At 36.3% G+C, this 25,809-nt stretch overlaps 2 pseudogenes; both read right to left on the minus strand.

Moving 5' to 3' along the window:
* Nucleotides 1–12,605: 12,605 nt before the first annotated feature.
* On the minus strand, nt 12,606–12,703 carry LOC130026261 (uncharacterized; annotated as a pseudogene).
* Nucleotides 12,704–15,588: 2,885 nt separating this feature from the next.
* On the minus strand, nt 15,589–16,019 carry LOC130026178 (protein CDV3 homolog; annotated as a pseudogene).
* Between the last annotated feature and the right edge of the window lie 9,790 nt (nt 16,020–25,809).

The raw sequence follows: 25,809 nt of genomic DNA on the forward strand, positions 1-25,809 counted from the left end.
TTTCACTAATAAAAATTTAAAAAATAAAATAAAAAACAGAATTCAAATAAAAAATGAACATAATAAATATATGACTACAAAATGCAATGATTTGCCATAATATAGTACCAATATATTTTTGTTAATGAAGGCACATATCTTCATAAGAGTCAAAAGAATAAAAACTACAAAAAGATACTAGTATAAAAGAAAACTAATATAAAAATAGAGAAATTAATTTTACATAAAAAGAAATGCAGGTGTGCACTGCACAACCCATCGCCCCTAACATCATGGACTTGGCCACACTAGACCCTACAGAAAGGACATAAGAGACCCTAGAAAGGTCACACTAGACCCTACATAAAGAGTTGTCTGTCCTGGTTGATCAGATATCACTAGGAGCAACCTCTAGGCTCCTGATTGCTGTAGAGCCCCATCATCCCACCTCCAAAAACAAAAACAAAAACAGAGAATGTTGGGTTCTTATAATAAATAATGTTACAGATACATTTTCAAAAGAAAATTAAAAGAAATTATCTATAAATCCGAATAATTCTCCACAGCATAGAATTAGCAGAAGAAAAGAGAATTGCAAATATATGGATAGTGCTACTTAATTTTGTTTTGGGGCACAAACAGGCTGTGTGTTTGCATGTGCATGTGTGTGCCCATGCCTGTATTAATTCTAGCAAAAAAGAACAAACTACAAAGAATCAGTAAGCCACCAAAGTCTGAGAAAACAACAGAAACAGGAAGATCATCTGACCACCACAGGATGATCATCTGATCATCTGTCTCACCTATCCCCCCCCCCAGAAATGGGCCCCAAATTTCCATGTTAGCTGCAACCTTGCTGGACCGAGAGAAAGTTTGTTCTTATCAATAGAAACAGGAAATTCATGGCAGACGATGTAGCGCAAACCTTGCCAAAGTAACCCTTATCTCTAGTTACTTCTTCACTTTTTCCTTCCCATCACCCAAACTCTACAGTCTTGTCAGCTCTTCCGAAAGGTACTTTCTTTGTCTAAATGCACTTTCTTTGTCTAAAAAGCTTTTTACTTTGACCATTTCTTTGGATTTTATCTTCTTCTGAAGGCTTGTCATGTCCATGAAGAAGTTCAATAATATACACGTGCTTTTTTCCTGTCAAGTTCTGTCAGTGTAATTTTCAGACTCCATCAGGTAATGGGGTTGGGGGAGGCAAAAGGAAAATACTAAGGGACTAAAAGAAACTAAGTTTTCCTCCATTATTTTATGCCCATATTGCAATGAAAATGCTAAAAAAAATTAAGACAAAACTTATTCCATATTTTGGTAATTATATAATTTTTAAAAGAAAAACAGGGAATATAAAAACATTTTCTATAACTAGATAAAAATATAAGACTTCTAAACTTATCTCGTTTTATTTTTGGTCGGTCATATTTGGTGTTGCTCAAGTCTTCTGGTTCTGTGCTTATTCCTGGTGGAGGTAAGGAATTGACCGAGGTCAGCCATGTACAAGGCAAGTGCTCTACTGGTGTACACTAACCCACTCTTTACTCTAATGGGCTTAAATTTATTTTTCTTTTTGGGTCATGGCCAGCAATGCTCAGGGATTATCCTGGTTCTGCACTCAGAAATCACTCCTGGCGGTGCTCAGGGGATCATATGGGATGTTGGGAATTGAACCAGGGTTGACCGAATGCAAGGCAAATGCCCTACCCACTTTGCTATTGCTCCAGCCCCAGGCTTACCTTTTAAGGAACAAAATTAACTAAAATTAGTAAATAAAAACAAGTAATAAACAAGTAATAAACAAGAAAACACAGAAAAGAATTACTGAGATGCATATAGAAATTTATTCTTAGAGTAATAATACTATAACAACAAAGTTGTTACTTTTTACATTTTTTACTTTTTTTTTTACTTTATCCTTTACTTTTTCCTAATTATCAAAAGTTCATTTAAAATGTTAGTGATAACACAGCGTGAGAAATAGTTTAATATTCTCTTGGCAGGAGTGTTAAGTGGTTGGTTGATATTTTTGGAAAGCCTTTTGACAATCCAACTTAAGCAATAAAATATTAATATGCTATGTGAAGTTACTCAAACTTATAAAAGGGTAAATAGAAAACAAGACAAAGTATTGAAAAATTGTTATAACTCTGTATAATTAATTTTAATACTTGTTTAATGGTAAGGAAACAACATATATTTAATAATAGAAAAATATGAAATCTTAAAAGGCAAACTTGATTATCTATAATGACAAAAATTACTTGTGAGAAAATAATGTTAAAATATTGTCTGCTACTTTTACTTAAGCAATAAAATATTAATGATTGTTAAATAGAAAATACTACACTATCACTGGGGTTAGATATGAAATTTTGTTTTATAATCAATATAATCTTCCAGAATGAGCATTTATTGATTTTGTAATACAATATAAAATAATTTACAAACATTAAATAAACATTTGATTTTATTGTATTTACTTAAATTAATATTCTTGATTAATATTTTAAACATTTTCTTTGAAGTAACCCTGGTAGAGTGACCCATTTATTGTTCATGAATTTAGCAATTTAGAATATGTTGAATGCAAGTACACCCAGATCTCCCATGTCAGATTTATTGCCTTAGTTTTTACTCACATTTTTGTCTTAATTCATTAAGAAATTTAACCATTTATATCTACTTTTTATTTACCAGCAATTAAAATCTTTATTTTAAAATACCTGTTTTCTTGCAATAATAGATTGTAGTAATAACAATCACCACTCCTGAATGTTAAGGAAACAATTTACATTGAAAAATTGTGAAATTCAAAATATTAATTTATGAATGAATTAAGTTTTTTTTTAATTAGTGAAACACCATGAGGTACAGTTGTAGGCTTACAAACTTTCATGCTTGGGTTTCAGTTATACAATGATCTAGTACCCATCCCTCCATCAGTGCCCATTCTCCACTACCAATAATCCCAGAAGCCCTCCCACCCTCCCATTAGATCCCCCCACCACACCCTGCCTCTGTGGCAAGGTGTTCCCTTTTGCTCTCTCTTTCCTTTAGGGTGTTGTAGTTTGCAATAGAGGTATTGAGGAACCATCGTGTTTGGTCAATAGTCTACTTTCAGCACACATCTCGCATGCTGAGTGAGTCTTTCAAACTTTCTTTAATTGGTGTTCCCTTCTCTATCTGAGCTGCCTTTTCTCCCAGTATGTGCTGCCAGCTTCCAAGCCCTGGAGCAGACCTCCTGGTACTTATCTCAACTATTCTTGGGAGTTCGACTCCCATTCTATTACTTTTTAGTCCCCAAATGAGTGCAGTCTTTCTATGTCTGTCCCTCTCTTTCTGGCTCATTTCACTTAGCAAGGTACTTTCCATGTAGAAACACTTGTATGTAAATTTCATGACTAATGAATTAAGTTTTATTAAAAGTAATTTGTTGTTTGAACTGTGGAATCAACTCAATGGTAGAAAACTGCCTTGCATGTGAGCTGATATGAGTTTGATACCTGTAATGCATACCCACAGTTGCGCACGCACAGACACACGAATAATAATAATAATATTGATAATGACAATAGTTTTTGTTCTTTTAATGATGGAACTGATTAATTTCTTAACACTTTGTTGTTTTGATGATGGACCTGATTAATTCTTTTACACTCAGGAAATGTGAACTTCAATTGTCATTTTTCATTTTTTCATTTCATCATCCTGTTATTCATCGATTGCCTCGAGCAGGCCCCAGTAACGTCTCTTTCATCCTAGCCCTGAGATTATATTCAAGGCTCTTTAGGAGAATGAGACCCATCATTGTTACTGGTATTTGGCATATTTGGTACGCCACGGGGAGTTTGCCAGACTCTGCCCTGTGGGCAGGCTACATTCGATAGCCTGCAAGTTTGTCCAAAGTAGGAATGAGACAATAAGATGTCATGACCATGGAAAACAGGGGATAGGAAGACTGGTCAATGGTTGGCTCTAAACACAAGTTTGTGTGGGGCTGAGGGCAGTAAGATAGAGAAGAGACCATTATAACAATAATGGCTGAGAATTATCACACTGGATAAGAACTGAGTGTTAAAAGTAGATAAAGGGATATTCTTGACAACCTTTCATTATCAATATTGCAAACCACAATGGCCAAAAGGAAAAAGAGAGACAGAGACAGAGATAGAGAGAAACAGGGATATAGAGACACAGAGACTGAGACAGAGACAGAGGAAAAAAGAAGAAGAGTAGAGGCAGGCAAGGGGTAGGGGGTCTGGGGTGATGGGAGGGAACCTGGGGACACTGGTGCTGGGAAATGTACACTGGTGGAGGGATGGGTGTTGAAACACTGTATGATTGAAACCCAATCATGAACAGCTTTGTAAAGATCTATCTTAAAGTGATTCAATTAAAAAGTTAATTAAAAAAAAAAGTTCTGATAAGATGTCGCGCGGCCGCAAATGCGGCGGTGCGGTTCCGGGATCTGGATTCCACAGTCTCTGAGTCCTGGCCGCCGATGGGATCACACGGCGCCAGGGGGCCAGGTGGTGGGTGTGACCCCCGCCTACTGGAATTTGGAGGATCTGGGTGAAGATGCTCGACTCCAATCCGAGTAGGCTTGGAGGTCTCGGCCCCGGAACCCACATGGCTTTGTCCCTCTGCCAGAGGGACAAAGAATTAGTCCTCATAATTGAGGACTACAGAATTACTTAATCTCAAATTATTTTTCAGTGACTTTAGAACTGAACTAATAAATCTTAAACGAAGGGTCCCTCAATTTAAGATACAAATTTAAACAAAAGTACCTTTCAATCGATAAAAGGTATAATGTACAAATCACATTTCCATGGTGTTGCCTCAAATTCATCATGTAACGTTTTAACCAAGACACAGAAATTTGATCTTGTTATGGGAAGAGGGTAAATGGAATTTATGAAAATATCATTTTGAATCTAGCTCAATATGAATGAAGTGCTGTACTCAAAATTTATCACTTGATCACTTGACATCCCGTTACTCATCGATTTGCTCGAGAAAGCGCCAGTAACGTGTCCCTGTAGTGTACTAGTGTAGCTCAATGGTGTCTGCTCACTCCAGAAACAAGAAGACCCTCAAACCTTTCATTGATGAAGAAGTCAGACCATCTTGTAGGTGGGCGGCACGCGATCTTTTGACGTCCCGTGGAAGCCAGTCGGTAATGACTCTAGTCCAGCGTTCATCTCCAAATCACATTACGAGTCCAGCCCATCTGATTTTTGAAGCCTTGGCAAACAAGACAGTGTCTCTGATCTTCAATCATTGATGGAGGTCGGAACTCCTGATTCTTTCTCTCACTTGAGTGAAGCGTGATACTCTAAACATAGCTCTTTTGATTCTTCTTTGAGATACTGGAGTAGCATTCTCATCCTGTTTTAATAGGGCCCAGGTCTCTGAGGTGTATGTTAGATGTGCCCAGAGCCAGAGGTTCTTCGTCCTCTTAGCTATTTCTTCTATGCTCTTGAAAGTGTTCCAAGCCACTCTCTTCCTCCTGTGCAACTCAAGTGCCAGGTCATTCATCATGTTGAGTTCTCGACCTAGATATACATAAAACTGTTGCATTCAGAGATGTTCATTCCATTGAGAGCGAATAGAATGTCAGGAATAAACATTGTCTTCATGAGATTCAGCTACAGTCTTACCTTTCCACACTCACGGTTGAAATCATCCAGCATTTCTGCCGCTTGGCAAAAAATTACTCAAAATTACTCAAAATTAAGAACATCAAAATTCTATGAGATGGTGCTATAGAAAATCTAATAAATGTTGCTTGTTCTTACCAGAAAAACACATCCAAGGAAGACAATAGCACTGTCATACTGTCCTCCTGTTTTTCATCGATTTGCTTGAGCGGGCACCAATAATGTCTCCATTGTGAGACTTGCTGTTACTGTTTTTGACATATCGAATACTCCACGGGTAGCTTGCCAGGCTCTGCTGTGTGGGCGGGATACTTTCAGTAGCTTGCTGGACTCACCAAGAGGGATTGAGAAACCGAACCTGGGTCAGCCACATGTAAGACAAATGCCCTACCCGCTTTGCTATTGTTCCAGCCCAAGGAAGACAATATGTAGGCTAATTCTTTATACCTTGAAGGAAAGGCCCATAAAGAAATTTATTGAGCAAACCAACCTGTGAACTGCCATTTCTAATAGAATACTATCAATTCTTTTTCTATATAAGATGTTTTTGTGCTTCAAGAAAGTGAGGTGGTTCTCCTGGATAATACACTATCTTCAAACTTGCTACTAATATTTTTCTTCATTTTCCAATCTTTATTTTGTCTGTCCATTTATTGGTTTTCCTGAAGCAGAGGTGGAAACTAATATTTAGAGTTACAATGGTAGAAGTAAATTTTAATGTTTTAATTGATACAATAATACCATTGGGAAATTAAAGGTGATGTTTCCTCAGAATAAATTTTAAAATATCATACATGTTCACTTTGAAGTGCATACTTAAAGGAGAAAAAGTATGAAGCCTTGCAATATGAGGGGGGGAGAAAATGTGTGAGAAATCTTTATATTTTGTTAACTGAAATCAAAAGACAAAAATATACTGAGACTAAAATGATGTGACGTATATACATACATACATATATAAATAAAGTGTGTCATTATAGAAAATTACCTCAAAATTTGGCTCAAAATAAACTAAACAATTGACAGAACTACAGAAACATATATAGATTAACATGCCCAATTGAAAACCTAAGTGCATCTTTCTTAGAAGCTGGTAGAACAAAAGGAATATAGAGCATATTTCTGGATTCAGCTTACAAATGTAAAAAGCCTGAAATATTTTTTGCAAGGAAAAGCTGAACAAACTAAAATCAATGGTTTTTCTTAGGTCCATCTGGGAATCAAGGTGGAAGATAAACTATCATTGCAAAATCCAGGGAGAGAGACAAATCTGGGGAGTCACAGTTGACGTTATTAAGCACAGAAATCACATAACCTGGAAGTTGGTATGTTTAAAGGGAATTTTGATGAAGCACTGGGAGTTGAGTTTAGATTTGCCTCAGAATGGCAACTTTAGAGGCAGAAATTTTAGAGAAGTCTTCTCTCTTTCCTATATTTTGGCTAAAATGACTAGTAAGGAATTTGGAATTTAGTCCTTTTACTGCATTTCAGTGGAGAAAAGTCACACTGCTGAGGAAACTAACAACAACAACAACAATTGACAATATCAGCTTCTGTTATGAACATAAATGAATAGGTATTTTCATTCATTGCTGATGGGAAATGGAGCTGATGAAATGCTGATGGGCTGGAGCGATAGCACAGTGATAGGGTGTTTGCCTTGCACGCAGCCAACATGGCTGACCCGAGTTCAATTCCTCCGCCCCTCTCGGAGAGCCCGGCAAGCTACCGAGAGTATTTCGCCCACACCGCAGAGCCTGGCAAGCTACCCATGATATATTCGATATGCCAAACACAGTAACTACAAAGTCTCCAATAGAGACGTTACTGGGCCTGCTCAAGCAAATTGATGAACAATGGGAGGACAGTGACGGTGACAGTGACAGCTGATGGGAAATACAAAATAGTTAACTCCTGAGGGTATTGTTAGATCAGGATCTCCATAAGATTTGTTCTTCAAGAAATTTATGCAATTGATTTCAAAATTTATGCCCAACAGGACGGGAGAAGTACGCCCATCTCCCCATACTTCCAGAAGCCCTAGCAGACACACCAATGTCCCACCATCACCATGTAAGCTCATTTACCTGCCTTGTTCCAGAGAATCATAAATAAATCTTGAAAGAGATCAACAAACCTCAAAAATTTCTCAGGTACCTAACTCCAAAAAAACTGTGGAGCAATTCCAGGAGGGAGTTGGGCCAAGTTCGCACCCAAACAAAGTCCCGTCAGCTACACCCATGCCCCAACAGCTGTAGCCATGCTTCTGTTCAGACTGCCCAGTTAAATACTCTGGATTTTCTGAACATCTCCAAACTCTACAATACTAATATCTTATTAGGAAAACCCAAGGCTGAATGGGAATGCAATGTCAACGAATCTCAATGAATCTCAAGTAATAAAACCATTAACACAGAAATTTGCAACAACAGGTTAGTAAACCCTCAGACAAGGACTTAACGTTCCCATGATAAGATATAATGGTTTTCACAAATTTTATTTTACCAAAATAGTTTTGATCATTCCATTAGCCATTTAGTGATAACAAGCAATATAAAATAAATTACTATGGGTCTGCTTTGGGGGAAAGCCTGAGGGGCAACTGGGAAAATAGAAACAATGATAGAGGGAAAGTGACACTGGTGGTGGGATTGGTGTTGGAATATTGAACGCCTGTAACAAGTCATCATGAACAATTTTGTAAACCACAGTGTTTAAATACCATGGGAAAAAATTACCCACACAAAAATATATGTGTCAATATGTATATTCACTTCACTTAAATCACTTAACTTCCCGTTAGTCGTCGATTTGCTCGAGCGGGCGCCAGTAACGTCTCCATTTGTCCCTGTCGCGTGCTAGTGTAGCCCAATGACATCTGTTCGCTCTGGGAACATGAAGGGCCTCAAACCGTTCGTTCATGATCTTGACGAAGAAGTCCGACCATCTGGAAGGTGGGCGGCCACGCAGTCTTTTGACATCCCGTGGAATCCAGTCGGTAACAGCTCTAGTCCAGCGGTCGTCTTTAAATCTCATTACGTGACCAGCCCATCTCATTTTTGACGCCTTGGCAAATGAGACAGCGTCCCTGATTCTTGAACGTCGACGGATGTCAGAACTCCGGATTCTTTCTCTCATTTGAGTGAAACGTGATATTCCAAGCATAGCTCTTTCAATTCCTCTTTGGGAGACCCAAATAGCGTTCTCATCCTGTTTGCGTAGGCCCAGGTCTCTGAGGCATATGTTAATGCAGGAAGAACAGTGGAATCAAAGAGATGTGCCCAGAGCCGGAGGTTCTTCGTCCTCTTAGCTATTTCTTCGATGTTCTTGAAGGCATTCCAAGCCACTCTCTTCCTCCTGCGCAGCTCGGGTGCCAGGTCATTTGTCATGTTGACTTCTAGACCTAGGTACACATACCTGTTGCATTCGGAGATGGTCGTTCCATTGAGAGCGAATGGGGCGTCAGGAACAAGGCTGTTTCTCATAAACATTGTCTTCGTAAGATTCAACTGTAGTCCTACCTTTCCACACTCATGGTCAAAGTCGGCCAGCATTTGTGCCGCTTGGCTGATGTTTGGTGTTATTAAAACAATGTCATCAGCAAAGCAGAGGTAGTGTAGTTTCTACTTCTTCAAGCATTTAAGAAAAAAAAACAATCTTCATACACCTTAGTATGAATAGAGTCTTTCACACTGAAAATTTAATGTTGATAGTTTAATTTTTATCCTCGTAGGGCAATTGTATCTCTGCTTTTTCAGTTGATGATTTGTCAGTATTAAGAATTTAGAAAGAAGGGGAAAGAGAGTCTAGGGTTTAAATCACTTTTCTTGTATGCTGTGGGTTCTGGTAGCTTCATTCCCCGAGCTTCTCTAAGAGTGATTCGTGAGCACACTCAGATCAAAGAGTAAGCCCATAGCACCACCACTGAGTGTGAATATATATGTATATATCGCTGTAATGTTGATTATTAATCCTTGCAATACATTTTTAAAAATCAGAGAAACAACTAGTCAAGTTTAAATTTTGACTTGAATAAACTATTACTATCTCCCTCTTTTTCTTCTTTTTTCAATATTAGAAAATGCAAGGCTCTAAATACATCAGTGGAAGCCATTATTCCAAACCATTATGATATTACTTAATTATTTTGTTATTCAAATCAGTTCTTTCTCAAGACAATAGTTACCTTTAAGAAAAACTTTTGTTCATTTGTTTAGCTTTTATGTATTTATGCACGATATTCTCTGGCCTTCCAGAAGAATACACTCAGTGCTAATTTTCTTACAGATACGATTCAAAGAGAAGTTTTCAAAGAAACCCTGTTTTCCAAAATGATGTCTGGAAATCTACATGTCAGCATTCAGATCTGGTTCTCTGGGGAACAAGGATTCCACAGAGAAAGTAATACTTGTACTCCTTCCTCTGTGTTCTTGATCAATAGTTAATTACTTATTTTTATCATTGAGTATCCCCACTAGCGCGAATGTTTTACAGTTTTTATTCCATAGGTCAACACCTATACTTTCCTCCCACCGAGTTAAATTGGTGCCCAGAACAGAATACAGGCTGAAGGTACACAGTGCAGCAGCAGAGCAAAAGGTTATTTAATCAATCAACAGGATGTTGAGAAAGGTCAGTAATATTGCAATTATTAAAAAAATATATTTTCTTTGGGGATCAAAAATAAAGATTCTCAATGAAGAACTAATGAAGCTGGAGTTTGCTCTTCTCTGTTTATACATTCCAGGTGATGCTTGACCTTCAGAAATTGTACTTGGTCTTAGACCTCACGAGAAAATTGTAATTTCCTTGAGTTTGCAGTGGAGTTGTGTTGCTGATCTGTTCATCTTTCTACTTAAAATTATTAAAGTCAGTGTTTCAAGCATGGCTTTCTCTTCTATGTTTTTACTTTTTTAAATTTGAAAATAAACAAGCATAACTCTAAATATGGCTCTTAATCTCTTTCTACTAGTTTCACTGAAACCAATTACAAACAACTGCAATATGGATTTAGAAGAGGTACATTCTGAGCGGTATATTTTCTAAGCCGTATATTATAAATTTTTATATCAAGCTTTCTAGATTTTAATGGAATTTTCAGGTAAAACCATGTCAACAAACATTGACTAAATGTAAAAATTGTTATAGAGAATAAGTTTAACAATACCTGTGTGAATAATGAGTAAAATCATTATAAGTCACATACAGATCCTGAAGTGTGTGTTATGTTATTTCATCATTCCAGAAAAGAATTATTTTGTTAAATAGGTCTTAGAAATGGGACTAAACAAAGACAACTCAGGTATACTCTTTCTGTAAAAGACAAGGTCAGTTAGTGGAAACAAAATGTAATCACATTGATAATAGAGAAATCATTTTATTTTGTATCTTATTGCCTCTTAGTATAAAATAGTATAAATGAGACTTGGAGAAATTATAGAATTTAAGGTACTTTCTTTCTATGACACAACACAGTTTGATCTCTGGGACTGTAGGTGGTTCCCCAAGCACCTCCAGGAGTGATGCCTGAGCACAGATAGCCAAGAGTAATCCTTGAGCATCCCTACATGTAATGTAAACAACCAAAACCAGTATAATAAATTTAAATGTTTTTCTTTCTTAAATAATTAGAGAACCACTGAACGACAGTGGTCCTAGAAAAAGAAAAAAATGAAGAAAATTTAATGGTTGCCCAGTTTGTTGATTTAATTGAATTGTCAGGCTGTGGAAAAGTGAGCAGAGAACTAAGACAGAATCAAGTGGATTGTTTAAATTGAGGAGACAGAGTTGAAAATCCAGTGAGACAAAAGTACTTACAGTTCATAGAACAAAGTGTCAAAAGAAAACTCTGCAGAAGAAAGCTACATATATTTCATCTCAGGTATGCAACAAAATATTAATCAGCCCTCTGATAAATGCAACAAAGCACTAAGAGCACAAATGTGTTGATATGAAGAACATGCTCAAGATCAGGGAAAAATCATCTTAAATAAATAAAAGTCAGAATGTGGTGCTTCCCATGTCTCCAAAAGTCAGACTAGATAACTTTGAAGCTTATGGGTCGCTGAGTAGAACAGTCAGAAGCGTTTTACTTTAGTAATGTGGCTGAAATTGGAACTCAGTAATGCCTTCAATGTTAGAAGCCAGAAAATATTTTTCTTTCCAAGTATTTTTAAAATAAATCTAAAGTTTAGTATAAAAATATAAAAATGATCAAGTTCTCAAGACACATATTTAAGAGCTGCAAATTAAAATATGTGAGATAAAAATACAGTTAATATAATTAATTGTTACTTGATGCTATGGAATAAAATATAAGTAACTTGAAGATATAACTATATAAACACCCAAAAAGAACAAAGAAAAGACTTTTAAAAAAGAAATAAAAGAATAATATTAAGAACATTTGGGACAACTTCAAGTTCCCACATTATAATTCACATATATAATTCACATATAATTCACATATAGGAATTATAAAAATATTTAAAAAATAATTTTGATTTCCCCAAAACTTCATAGAAATTGTAAATGAATAAATACAAGCTCTATAATTCCTTAAGCACAAGAAACATGAGAAAATTTATGTCAAGGCAATCAAGGAAAATTACTCAAACACTTAAAAGAGAAAATCTTAAAAGTTTGTAGACAAAAAGAGGCACTTTAGTGTTATGGTTAAAGATAATGGTGGATGCAGCTTTGCCAAGGGAAAATTTTTTTAGAAAATAAGTGAGTAGGGCATAATGTGACACCATTTTCATATACTAAAAGCAAAATGGAAACAAAAAGTATAATCAATGCTTTATATGCCCAGCAGAAGTATCTTTGTAAAGTTAAGTCAATACATACTTTTCCCAGTATAGAAAAGCAAAATATAATTCAGACAAAAATATGTACTATAAGAAACTTGTAAAGATAATTCTTCCTGCAGAAAGGTAGTGATGCTCTGTTATATCCACTAGATATGGTAAGTATATGAAAAAGATAATATTACATTCAAAATGCTAATCTTCTCTGTATCGTTCCAATTTTAGTATATGTGCTGCCGAAGCGAGCACTGAGCGATAGCACAGTGGGTAGGGCGTTTGCCTTAGAAGCGGCCAACATGGCCGACCCGAGTTTGATTCCTCTGCCCCTCTCGGAGAGCCCGGCAAGCTACCGAGAGTATTCGATATGCCAGACACAGTAACAACAAAGTCTCCAATGGAGACGTTACTGGGCCCGCTCGAGCAAATCGACGATCAACGGGAGGGCCTTTACCTTTACCTTTTTACATTCAAAATATTTAAATATCTTGAAAATATAATTGTTTCAGTGCAAACAATGATGTGGTGTGATATATGAAATGTTAACTACATGCATTAAAGTAAATTATTTCACAATAGCACATACATAAAGAGGGGAGAAATGGAAATTTATGTTTTCCATGTTACAAGTGAAGTAAAATATAATTTGATGATAAATTGTGATAATTTGCATACTATAAACCCTAAAGAAAACATTAAAATGACAAAGAAAATGTGTAGTTTTAAACGTTAAAAAAGAAAATAGGAAAAAAATAGTTAAAATCACTGGATTAATTCAAGATCAGGTAGGAAAAAGAATAATTTAACAAAAGAAATAAACTAGAAGATAATTTTTCATCTAAAAATGTTAATACATTAAATATAAATGAATTACACATCTGAATTAAAAGGGAGGTTATCACTTCAGATTAAGAAGTGAGGTCTATCTTGAGCACAGGCCTTGATGTTTGATCATGCTCAACACGGCTGAATGTGCTGACAGTGGCCCCTGTACCACTGGGCCTAAGTACTACTTTATCAATAGCCTCAGTGCTACTAAGCTTTCAGACCCAGAATGTTAAACTAAGTGTTGCTGGGAGTGACTCCTGGGCCTCTGAGTACTACTAACAAGATGTGGAAACACTGAATATTTTTTTTAAAAAAAAAAGCATAATATAACTTATTTTATTGATGACTTCAATAAAAATATAAGAAATTATAAGAAAAACTGATAAGTGGGAACTGACAATAGTAGAAGCAGGGAGGCACTTGCCTTGCTTGTCTTCTTCAATCCCCAGCATCCCGTATCCAGGAGTGATTTCTGACTGCAGAGACAGGAGTAAGCTCTGAGCAGTATCAGCTGTGGCCCAAACAAGAGAGACAGACATATCAGTCAACTATAGATAAATTCATAACAAAGAGAAATATTGCAGCCTTCTCACTATCTGGTAGAACAAGTAGAAAATAAAGAATTAGAAAAACTAAAATTCATAATAGCTTAATCTGAGATTGGAAAAGTTTGTCCATGAGTAGTAGTAGTAGTAGTAGTAGTAGTAGTAGTAGTAGTAGTAGTAGTGTGTGTATGTGTGTGTGTCGTGTGTGTGTGTGTGTGTGTGTGTGTGTGTGTGTGTGTTTGGACTGTACCTGACTGTGCCCTTACATAGTTGACTCCTGACTCTGTGCTTAGGAATTACTCCTAGAGGAGCTTGGAACTGTATGAGATGTGGAGTATCACACCCACGTTGGCTGCATGCAAGGTAAGTGCCTTACCCAATGTACTATGTCTTGAAACCGTCTAACTGATATTTATAGAATACTACAACTAAATACACTAGAATAAACATTTTTTTAATATATATGTAGAATATTTTCTGCCATAAAATATATTCTGGGCCAAAATACAAATTTCAATAACTTAAAGATGTAATTAATGCAACTAAAGTATTAACTAGGTTGATGTTTTCAACACTAGCTATTAGAAAAAGTGAATGTACTTCTCCCACATTAAGTATTATACAAAAAAACAAACACTGTCCTCCCATTTTTCATAGATTTTGCTCAAGCGGGCCCAGTAACGTCTCCATTTTGAGACTTGTTGTTACTGTGTTTGGCATATTGAATACGTCATGGGTAGCTTGCCAGGTTTTGCTGTGCGGGCGAGATACTCTTGGTAGCTAGCCAGGCTCTCCGAGAGGGGTGGAGGAATCGAACCCGGCTCAGGCAGGCTGGCTGCATGCAAGGAAAATGCCCTACTGCTGTGCTATTGCTCCAGCCCATTAAGTATTATAAAAATATTAAATGAAATATGCATAAAAAGGATATATTAAAGTTCACAATGATGGTTTATAGATTAGAAGCACAATAGATAAATGTCAATAAAACTGAAAGCTGAGTCTATGAGAAAATCTATAAAGCTGATTTATTTCCGGCCTATCTGATTAGGAAAAAATAATTAAGTGATTGGGAAATAGTTCATGGGACTAGGTACATATTTGCATGCCCTGAAATGGCATTGTGACTCAAGTATTAGTGAGAGTAACTCAGCACAGAGCTGGTGTATGTATGAACCAGTCAGGTCAGCTGAAAAAAAAAACAAAACAAACAAAATTAAAAGGCATTAAACATCAAGAACGACATAATTTACAAATGACCAATTTTTTAATTATAAAATGGATAATGGTAAGCTATTATAAATAACTTTATGCCAATGAATTGAATGATTTAGGTTACAAAATTTCTTGAGAAATGCCAAACATCCATGTTTGTGATAATAGTTTACATGATCCTGTTTCCATTAAAGAAAATAAATTTGTAGTTGAGCATCATAAACATAATTCCAAACAGGTAACTTCCCTACTGAACTTTACCAAACACTGTAGCAATGTCATCCTAGTGTTCATCCATTTGCTCGAGTGGGCACCAGTAACGTCTCCATTGTGAGACTTGTTGTTACTGTTTTTGGCATATCGAATACACCAACAGGAGTTTGCTAGGCTCTGCCAAGCAGGCAGGATACTGTTGGTAGCATACTGGGCTTTCAGAAAACGATGGAGGAATCGAACCCTGGTCGGCCGCATATAAGGCAAATGCCCTACCCTCTGTGCTAGATGAAATATTTACTCTACGATAATTCTGTTAGGAATCCAGTGGAGCTTGTTTCAGGTTTCATGACACTTAATAGCAGTAACCTTCTTATGCAGAAGTTGTGATCCACGTGAAGTCTACAATAAGTACAGCAAATCTGAGGCAGTCAATCCTTACGAAGGCTCAGTATTTCTGGCTTTCTACATGCTTGGCAGTGGACTGCAGGGATGGGAATTGTGTATCACTCTAAATTTTTGGTGGTCCTTGTGGCGTTTTCCTTGTTGTGGTTAACCTGGCCCCAGGTAGTCTATATACATCAGTAGTCATCACTGATTCTGGAGTTTCTGTAACTATTACAGGAGCAGGAGGTGCTTGTACTGGGGCTGGTTTATTCCAAGGACCTGAAGATTTTTTTACACCAACCTCCACCTTCTCCTTCTTCCAAATTGTCACCTGGATCTTCTCTCTTTTCATTATCATCTTCTTTCTTTTCACTTATTTGCATTGTCTGAACTCTGAGGCCACTGTAATCAACACATCAGTAGACACTTAATGCCCATTTTTCATTATTGCTGCACCATATTTGATGAGGTTCAAATATGGTTCGAACCATGGGAACACCTGCAAGAGTGATTAGAGGCCACCCTAAAAGCCTCTATCCCTCTCAGAGAGCCCACAAGCTACCGAGTGTATCCTGCCCGCACGGCAGAGCCTGGCAAGCTATCCATTGTGTATTTGATATGCCAAAAACAGTAAATACAATGGGTCTCTTTCCACTGACTCTGATAGAGCCACCAATATGGCAGTGTTAAGAAGGATGAGCAAGGAGAGGCTGATAAAATCCCCTGATGTTAATTCTGTTACTAAAAATTGAAGACAGAAAATTCTTGGCAAACAATCCCATGTAGCCATCATTACTAGTATAATACCAAAGCCAGATAAGAAGGACAGAAAAGTTAACTTTAACACATTTTTGTAAATATCGATTAAAATTTTAAGACAAAACTTATCAAATAAAACCTCTAAAATGTTTGATGTTGTATTTTATAAAGTCAGTAACACAGAATGACTGTGGTTGTCAGAAAAATGATGTCCAAGAACTCCAGTACAGTGTGTATGTGTTACTTTACAAGGAAATATAGAATAGGTCCAGTATAATCTGAAAGAATAAGAGAAAGAATAAAAGAATGAGAGAAGATATGCAAATATTAATGTGAACCTGATAAATAGAGTGAGAGAATGAGATTGAAGAACACAGAAAGAGAGAGAGAGAGAATACTATTTTTGAAGGTAGAGGGAATAAGGTTTATTCTCAAAAAAGCAAGAAAAATGCTTCTGAATTTCTTGGAAGAATATAACCCTGTCAATACCTTAATTTCAGAATTTCTTATTTCCACAGATTTGCAGTAATTTGTTATTGTAGCAACAGAAAATTAGTACAACGATTAAGCAGGGCTTATTCCAGTATAACCGTTTTACACTTGAAAACTATAAATATAATTTATTGTATTAATAAACTACAAAACTGAACTACAGAGTACATCAATAGATGTAGACAAAATATTTCACGGGACCAACAATTGTTCAACTAGGAATAGAGGGAAATTCCTTCAATCTGATAAAGAACATCCAAAAAAAATTAATGATGAAATACACAGAGCTTTTCTCCAAGGTCAGATTAAAATAAAAATATCCTCTCTCAAAACTTCTATCTGGCAGATAGATACTAGAGATTTTAGACAGTGATAACGAATAAAATCACTCAGGTTAGAAGAAAAGTTGTAGAATTATTTTTATGTGGATATGATTGATTAGAGATATAATATAAAGTAAAAATATAAGAAATAGTAAGATTAGCAAGGTTGTAAGATTTAACCTGAACTTGCTAAACTCAAATGTGTCTTTATATACTTAAATTGAACAATTATAAAATTTGAAAAAAAAATTTATTTACTATACAACCTAATATAGGATGAAAAATGGATAAATATGGCAAAATACATATCGGACTTACTAAAACTGCAAAACATTAGTAAGATTGATTTTTTGGTTTCATAAGAATTAAGACCCTATACATTGTTCTTATGGAATAGAAAAGAAAAATCAGTAATACAATTTTCCAAATTTACTGTACAGATTTAATACAATCTCATTCAAAATTTGAGCTGAAACTTTAATAATTAGTAATATTATTTAAAATTCATATAGAGATAAACTATTAAAAACTAAAAATAAAGAAATCATAAGTAAAATATATCTTAAAAAGATGATGGTGTAAAGGTGATATTAACTGTAGCACTGTCCTTCCATTATTCATCAAATGCTCAAGAGGGCACCAGTAACGTCTCCACTGTGAGACTTGTTACTGTTTTTGGCATATTGAATACAACACAGGTAGCTTGCCAGGCTTTACCGTGCTGGTGGGATACTCTCAGTAGCTTGTTGGACTCTCCAAGAGGGATGGAGGAATCGAGCCTGGGTTGGCTGCATGCAAGGCAAGTGCCCTGCTCACTGTGCTATCGCTCCAGCCCACTAACTTCAATAATATTATAAAGTAAGAAACAATTGCATTGGTGAAATTATATCAAAGTCAATATCTATATATTGGACAGACTTTAAATTGTAGATTGGACAGACTTTAAATTGTAGGTTAGATTCACACATATCAACAATTTTTTTTTTGAAAATTGGTAATACTTAGTCATAATCAGGGCTAATTCCTAGCTCTATATTCAGGGATCACTCTTGGCAGTTGTCAGTGTACCATAAGGGGATGATGGCACTAGAAACTTGGTTGGTCATGTGCAAGACAAGATGCCTTACTACTGTACCCTATCCCCTGAACACTTATTTTTATGAAAAAGGGACAAAGGTAATTCAGTGGAGAAAAGATAGTATATATCAACAAATGATACCAGAAAAAAATTATAATTATAAGCAAATTGTTAAATTTTGAACCAAGATTAACATTGTATACTAATACAGGTATAATTTATCCATATATTTAATATTTTTATTCAAAAATAAAAGGTAAAGGCCCTCCCGTTGATCATCGATTTGCTCGAGCGGGCCCAGTAATGTCTCCATTGGAGACTTTGTTGTTACTGTGTTTGGCATACCGAATACTCTCGGTAGCTTGCCGGGCTCTCCGAGAGGGGTGGAGGAATCGAACTCGGGTCAGCCATGTTGGCCGCTTGTAAGGCAAACGCTGGAGCGATAGCACAGCAGGTAGGGCATTCGCCTTACAAGCGGCCAACATGGCCGACCCGAGTTCGATTCCTCCGCCCTTCTCGGAGAGCCCGGCAAGCTACCGAGAGTATTCGGTATGCCAAACACAGTAACAACAAAGTCTCCAATGGAGACGTTACTGGGCCCGCTCGAGCAAATCGACGATCAAAGGGAGGGCCTTTGCCTTTGCCTTTGCCTTTATTCAAAAATAAAAATGAGAGTCAAATTCCTTATAATAAAAGGTTGAACTCTTCTGTTTGATGAGTAAATCATACTATTATACTTGTTATTTATGAAAGGAAAAATAATACAAATTATTACTGATTTTAAACATCTTGGATTAAAACTTTATATTGATATTTTCAGTATACAGTTCAAATAAATAAAAATCAGTGACAAATTTTCTTTCCTAGAAAAAAATGTTTTCTGATGTGTTTTAATTCACAGTAGGTTTATGTATCTATAAAAGAAAAACTCTAGCTGTAAATCAGACAAAATAGTTTAGTATTTTTTTTGAGAAGATTGGTAATACTTAGTCATAATCAGGGCTAATTCCTAGCTCTATATTCAGGGATCACTCTTGGCAGTTGTCAGGGTAATATAAGGGGATGATGGCACTAGAAACTTAGTTTTTGTTACTATTAGTAGATTAAACTGGAATCAATTCCAGGGTAAAATGATAGCTCCCTTGATTGGTTTGTGTCACATTGTAACATGGGGTTTCTTGAGCTTACGTCACATCCTAAAATGACTGCTCTGCGTTTTAGTTTGGATGACAAAGAAACATTAAAATGGCCAAAGACCACTCTTTTAGGCAGTCAGTTTCCTCTAAGGACAGCCCTAGCCTTTACAGTTCTTATATTTCATTGCCCAGAACTTGGTAAATAGTGACACATATTTTCAAAGGAGAAAAGAAAAGGTAAAATTTCATACTGGGTAAGTAACCACATGTTCAGTTTACAGTTGGGGAAAAAAGAACTACCTTTATGGACCTGTATGGAACAGCCTCAGACTAAATTCAAATCAGTTACATAGTTAGAACTGATTTCTCAACAAAAATTCTCAGTGATTTTTTAACTGTGTGTATGTCCATAATAAGTATGTATATTTATTAATATATGTCCTAAGTTGAAAGGCCACATGGACTGAGAAAAGAGCAGAAATACTTTGGTTAGAGAAAAAAATAAATAACTTACATGAACTGTTCCAGTGATTCATGATTATCAGGAATTCAGTTAATATTTGATGAAAGAATGGATATTTTTTATATAATATATTTTAAGCACTGAGAATTTCATCAGTTTCCATCATCATAGTTTTATGTTTCTGAGCAAACCCCTTCAATTAGGATCCCTTAATATGGTTAAAGATATATGGAATATCCAATATGCTTTACTATCAAGCAAGTTTTCTCTTTAATATAATTTGAGACCCTATTTTTAGCTTAATGGAAAAAATCACATTTGTTTCTTTTCCTCACCATCTTTTCTTCAGAGCAAAATGATATGCAAATTCAGTTTGAACAGTATTAAATCAGCGACCACCTGACATTTCCCTGATAAACTTGAACTAGAGCAGAGAACATACATTTTTTATCTATTAGGTTTCTTTGTTCCTTGGTTTGCAAATCTTCCTGACTTAGTAGCGGCACCTCTCAAAATTCCCCAGACTCTACAGACAAGTCTTAGGAATTCAGTTCAGAAGAAATATAGTCCAGTGCATATATATTCCTTTCGACCAGAGGATTTCTGTACAACTCTCAGAGGGATTTGTTGTAATACACTTGTTTCTCTCGGGTAGATAAGCTATGTAAGAAAATATTCCGAACGATAGTGGCAGTAAACAGTTGAGAATACATAAGTAGCAAAGATTTCTGCTATAGAATTCAATCAAATAATTACTTATCTATAAAAAAGTCAACAATACTACAATATTTATTAAATTGGCTTAACAATAAGCCAAAGATCATTTTTTAAAAGGTATGTATAATTTTTTTTGATTAAACTCTCTTTGCATTTCAAAGAGCTTTCTAAGAAAGTGAATCTTTCCCATCTGTCCTTCCTCACACATACATCTTGGTTTTCAAAACAGCAAGGATATATTTGAATGACTGTTGTATGACCTCTTTCTATTTTAAGTGATTTTCTTTTGCTCATTTTATGTTCAAACTCAGCGTCTTCTGTAAGAGCGGTGACAGCATTTGGAGCTAAAGAGAGGGCTGAATGCGCTCGAGATTAACATATTGCCACCCAGTCGAAGACTCCAACTACTATATCCGTCTTGTATCCAAGGATAGAACTCTACCACCCACATTTTCAGTTTCCGAGGACAAGGAAGAGACTGGGAAGCAGGAGAAGGGAAGACATCCGTACCTCTTCCCACTTAATATATTTCCCTTTCCCTTTTTCTTTGGCCAGGAATCTGGGGTTGAGCCACACTCAGAAATGCTGAGGGCTAACTCCTGGCTCTGCACTCAGGAATCCCTGCAGGTGATGCTCAGAAGATCAATGTCTGGAGTGCTAGGGATCCAACCGACACAACAGAATGCAACTCAGAACCTGATCAGCTGGGCTATCTTGCCGCCCCTCTAGCTTCTGTTTTTAGACTATTAGTCTTGTAGTCATTCCAAAAGTATGGAGCGTGAGTGATCGGTTCGTAGAAACACTTAATTTCAGTTCTGAGTATGAAATGACAGAGGAGAGCTGCAGAATTGCAACTAAGAAACGGGTATTTTTCCTAAAATAGTTTTAGTTTGAAGTAACATTTTGGATTAGATACAACAATATTAAACATCCAGACAAGTCTGCTTTTTCACAAACAGATTTATTACTTCTAGCTGCTCAAATAAAAATGCCAGAATAGGTATGTTTTTTCTGTGATTGTATATCTATATTTATTTACATTTTAATGATAAATGCAATATGAGGCTTCATAAATTATTATTTAACTGAAATTCTCTGTTAAAATAATTAGGATAACAACTAGCTTCCTTCCTTCCTTCCTTTTTTCCTTCCTTCCTTTTTTCCTTCCTTTTTTCCTTCCTTCCTTCCTTCCTTCCTTCCTTCCTTCCTTCCTTCCTTCCTTCCTTCCTTCCATCCTTCCCTCCCTCCCTCCCTCCCTCCCTCCCTCCCTCCCTCCCTCCCTCCCTCCCTCCCTCCTTCCTTCCTTCCTTCCTTCCTTCCTTCCTTCCTTCCTCCCCTCCTTCTCTTCCTCCCTCCCTCCCTCCTTCCCCCCCCTCTTTCCCTCCTTCCTTCCTCACACCTGGCAGTCCTCAGGGTTTACTCTTGGTTCATTGCTCCTGTTTTCAGGGTGCAAGGGCTCATAGTTCAAATCCATGTTTGCAACATGCAGGCAAGCGCCTTACCTGCTGTACTACCTTTTTTTGCCTGATTTCTTTCTTATGAGTCTCTTTAATGCTTTGTAATTCTTAAAACTTAGAATAATTGTCATATTTATGAGTGTAAAACCTTTTCACTTAGAGACAAAAATGAATCATATTTTCAAAATATTTATTTAGTATATATGCATGTAAATGTGCTGTGCTAGTCATGGCAAAAATCTGAGATTTATTAGCAATAACTTATTGCAAGTACTTAGGCAATGTTAAATTATGGAACCCGGATATGTGTATAATAAGTATAATACATTAAGTACTTCATGAGTATTATGCAGAGCGAGTTGCAGAGACTCTCAAAGGAGGGGCACTAATGTCTTTAGAAATCAGTAGACAAAGAATTTTAAAAGAAGATAAATGATTGTAGCAGGAACTTAAAAGTTATATTTATAAGGGGAATTAAGAATATGATTGATAGAGTTCTCGAAATATAGACAAAAAGAATATGAACAGGGCAGAATATCAGAAGAGTTCAAAGCACGCATGCATCAATATTTGGCAGGAATGGAAACTTTGTAAAACATAGCAGTGTAAGATAAAATTTATAGGAAAGGTTAGTATTACATAGTATATTGCCAATGCCAGTTTAAAATTTTGAAGTGTATTCTTGCAAAGGACAAACTAAAAATAAGTTTCTTGGTAGGTAGTGGCTTAAGAAAAAAAAAAGAACTGCTCAAAACTGAGTCAGGTGGGAAAAGGTGGAAGGATTATCCTAATAGCTTCAATCACTGTATCACTATCACCCAGTTGGTCTTTGAATTACTCAAGAGGGCGCCAGTAATGTCTTTATTTCTCCCAGCCCTGAGATTTTAGCAGCCTCTTCTCACTCATCTTTCCCCAACGATTCAAGGCTCTTTCAGGGTCCGGCAATGAGACCTATTGTCGTTACTGTATTTGGCATATCAAATATGCCACAGGGGGCTTTCCAGGCTCTGCCCGTGCAGATGGGATACTTTCGGTAGCTTGCCGGGCTCTCCGAGAGGCATAAATGGGTAGGAAATGTCCTGTAATGTGTCACGCTGCCACTTTGTGCCTTACCTGCTGTACTACTTGCTTTGCGGCTGCCCTGTATGGAAAGCGGCCTTAGAGCGTGGTGGTGGTTGGGCAGTGGAGGTCGGCTGCCGGGCTGGGTCCCTTGGGGTAGGGAGGGCTTTCATTTGCCCCCCAGCCTGGTGTGGAGTCCGGTGGCCTGGTTCTGGGAGCCTCCTTTTATACTCCCTTTTGGGAGGAGCATTCGTGAGCTCTGGAGGGTGGCCCATGAGGAGATATCTCCAATAAATAAAGAAAAATCATCAAGGTGTCGGTAGACAATCACCAAAAGCAGAAGTAGTGTGTATATAAACCACATCATTAAGCCTGAATTGGATTGAGATATTTCAGAGATAAAGAGAAGGCTCATTTGCCATCATCACTCTGGAGTAAGCTGAGTCTAACTTTATTTTTTGTCAAGGTTACCCTAGTAATGTTTGTTTGGGGTTTTTTTTTTCAGTTGACAAACTTCAAGAGCATAACAGAAGAAACATTTACTTAGGGTCTACCAGTTTCCTTTAAGCAAGGCTACAGAAATTATTCAAAGGAATTTTTTTTTATCAGTGATGCATATTGAGAATAACTCATCATGAAATCCAGGAGCACACCATGAAAGGAGATAGAGGAGAATTTTCAGGTTATTTTATGGGCTATGCAGTCTTCTAGAGATGAAATAGCATTATTGAAATAGATTGAAGACATGTAGTAGGCATTGAAATACTCTATTCACTTTCTCATCAATGTAATTTATTAAAGTTTTAAAACAACCACTAAATCATTTGGATGCCATTTAGGAAAAAAGAAAGAAATTTGACCCTCACCTCTTACCACGTACAGAATTCATTTAAAATGAATTAAAACCAGAGATCTGAGTCAAAGCTATAAAATCTCTACAACTTTTAGGAGAAAATGTAGAGTTCTAGAACAATTGTAATATAGCAACCTTGATTTTTGCAGTACATTTAACCCTTCCAGTTTATATATTTGAGTCAAAAAAAAACGATTCTGAATTTGTTTTATTAAAAGCTGGGTGTTGATATTCAGAACAGAAGCTCTTTTGTATTAAGCAGTCAAAGCAGGTGAGGGTTTGTTTATAAAAAGAGAATTTAATAAGATCTCAAGATGGCTCAATTTCCATTGAAGGGGATACAAGAAAAACGAGTTTCAGGTGAGAATAAAGATGTTAGAAATGACAATAAACACTGTTCTGAACCTGGGTATCATAAAACACTGTTATTAAGGACATTTATATAATACCATGAGTTTTATATTTTATAATATACCTTTATTTCTTCTTCCTGTTGTAAATTTTTTAATGTTTTGCCTTTATTCACATGAAACTAAAATTTCTAAGATCAGGGAAGTATTTTATTTTGCATTTTTTCTCGAACTCATAGGTTGAGTCATGTTCTTAGGCAGTCATTTGCATACTATTTCTCATCAGGAAAATACAGGTTTCTTGTTTTATATGCACTTTTGATATCCCTTTTATGAGAAATATCATTGATAGTAACAAAACTGGGATTCTATATATTCAATTCCATGATGATATAGCGACTGGGCAAAATTCAGAAACTGATATTCAAACTCTATAAATTTAAAGTAGTTATAAAGTCTTTCTTATAATGTATCTTAATATATTTTCATTAATGATACTTCAAAGAGGGTAGTCATTTTACCAAAGTTTTCACTTTAAACAATTTTAAACAATTTTAATGATTTACTTGATTTCCAGTGTGGTAAATGTATATGCTTTTGTTATACAAAGTTACTATATTTCACCATCATCAATATGACCTCTACAACTATCAAAGAATCTCCCACAACTGTTATTACATCAATTATAGTTCAGTCCATCCCTGCCTAATTCAACTTTCCATATCCCACCTTAACTCCTCTGGGTTACACCAGTTCTGCTGTCAGAGTTCATGAGTTTGTCGACATTGGCTTTGTCCATTGCCTTCCTTGTTTATTTGTTCCATATAAATGAGATAATGTGGCCTTTCGGCTTCCTCTGTCTTATTGTACTTGCAGGAGGGAAATGGGGACACGTGGTGGGAAATGTACACCAGTGGAAAGATGGTTGTTCAAACATTGTGTGACTGGAACCCAACCATGGACAGTTTGTAACCCTATATCACAGCAAATACACAGTGAATTCCATAGTGAAACAACTAAAAAAAAAGAGTAATTCCTGAGTGCAGAGCCAGGAATAACTCTTGAGCATTACTGGGTCTTGGTTCCAAACCAAAAAGTAAAATAATAAAAGATAAAATTCAGGGTTCTTAGAGAAAGAAACTAAAAAAAAGTAAAATAAAAATCTATGTGGCCAGAGCAATAGTACAATGGATACAATGCATTATCGGTCTTGCCCCTCAGCAAGCAGTTTTAATGAAATATATTGAAGTTATAGTAACCTCCTGTTAAGCCCTAGAGGAACATTTCCTGTTAGGACAATGGGTGCTACAAACATGCAGCTAAGCAGGACAAACACACACACACACACACACACACACACACACACACACACACACACAATTGCATGCACACACAAGGTATAAGGTCTCTTCCTGTTTGCTTTCTCTTAGAACTCTCCAAAGAACAGCCCTTTCACTGGTAACGATGACTTTGGCAGCTGGTTTTT

Source organism: Sorex fumeus, unplaced genomic scaffold (assembly GCF_029834395.1).
Source record: "Sorex fumeus unplaced genomic scaffold, SorFum_2.1 ptg000033l, whole genome shotgun sequence".
Classification (NCBI taxonomy): Eukaryota; Metazoa; Chordata; class Mammalia; order Eulipotyphla; family Soricidae; genus Sorex; species Sorex fumeus.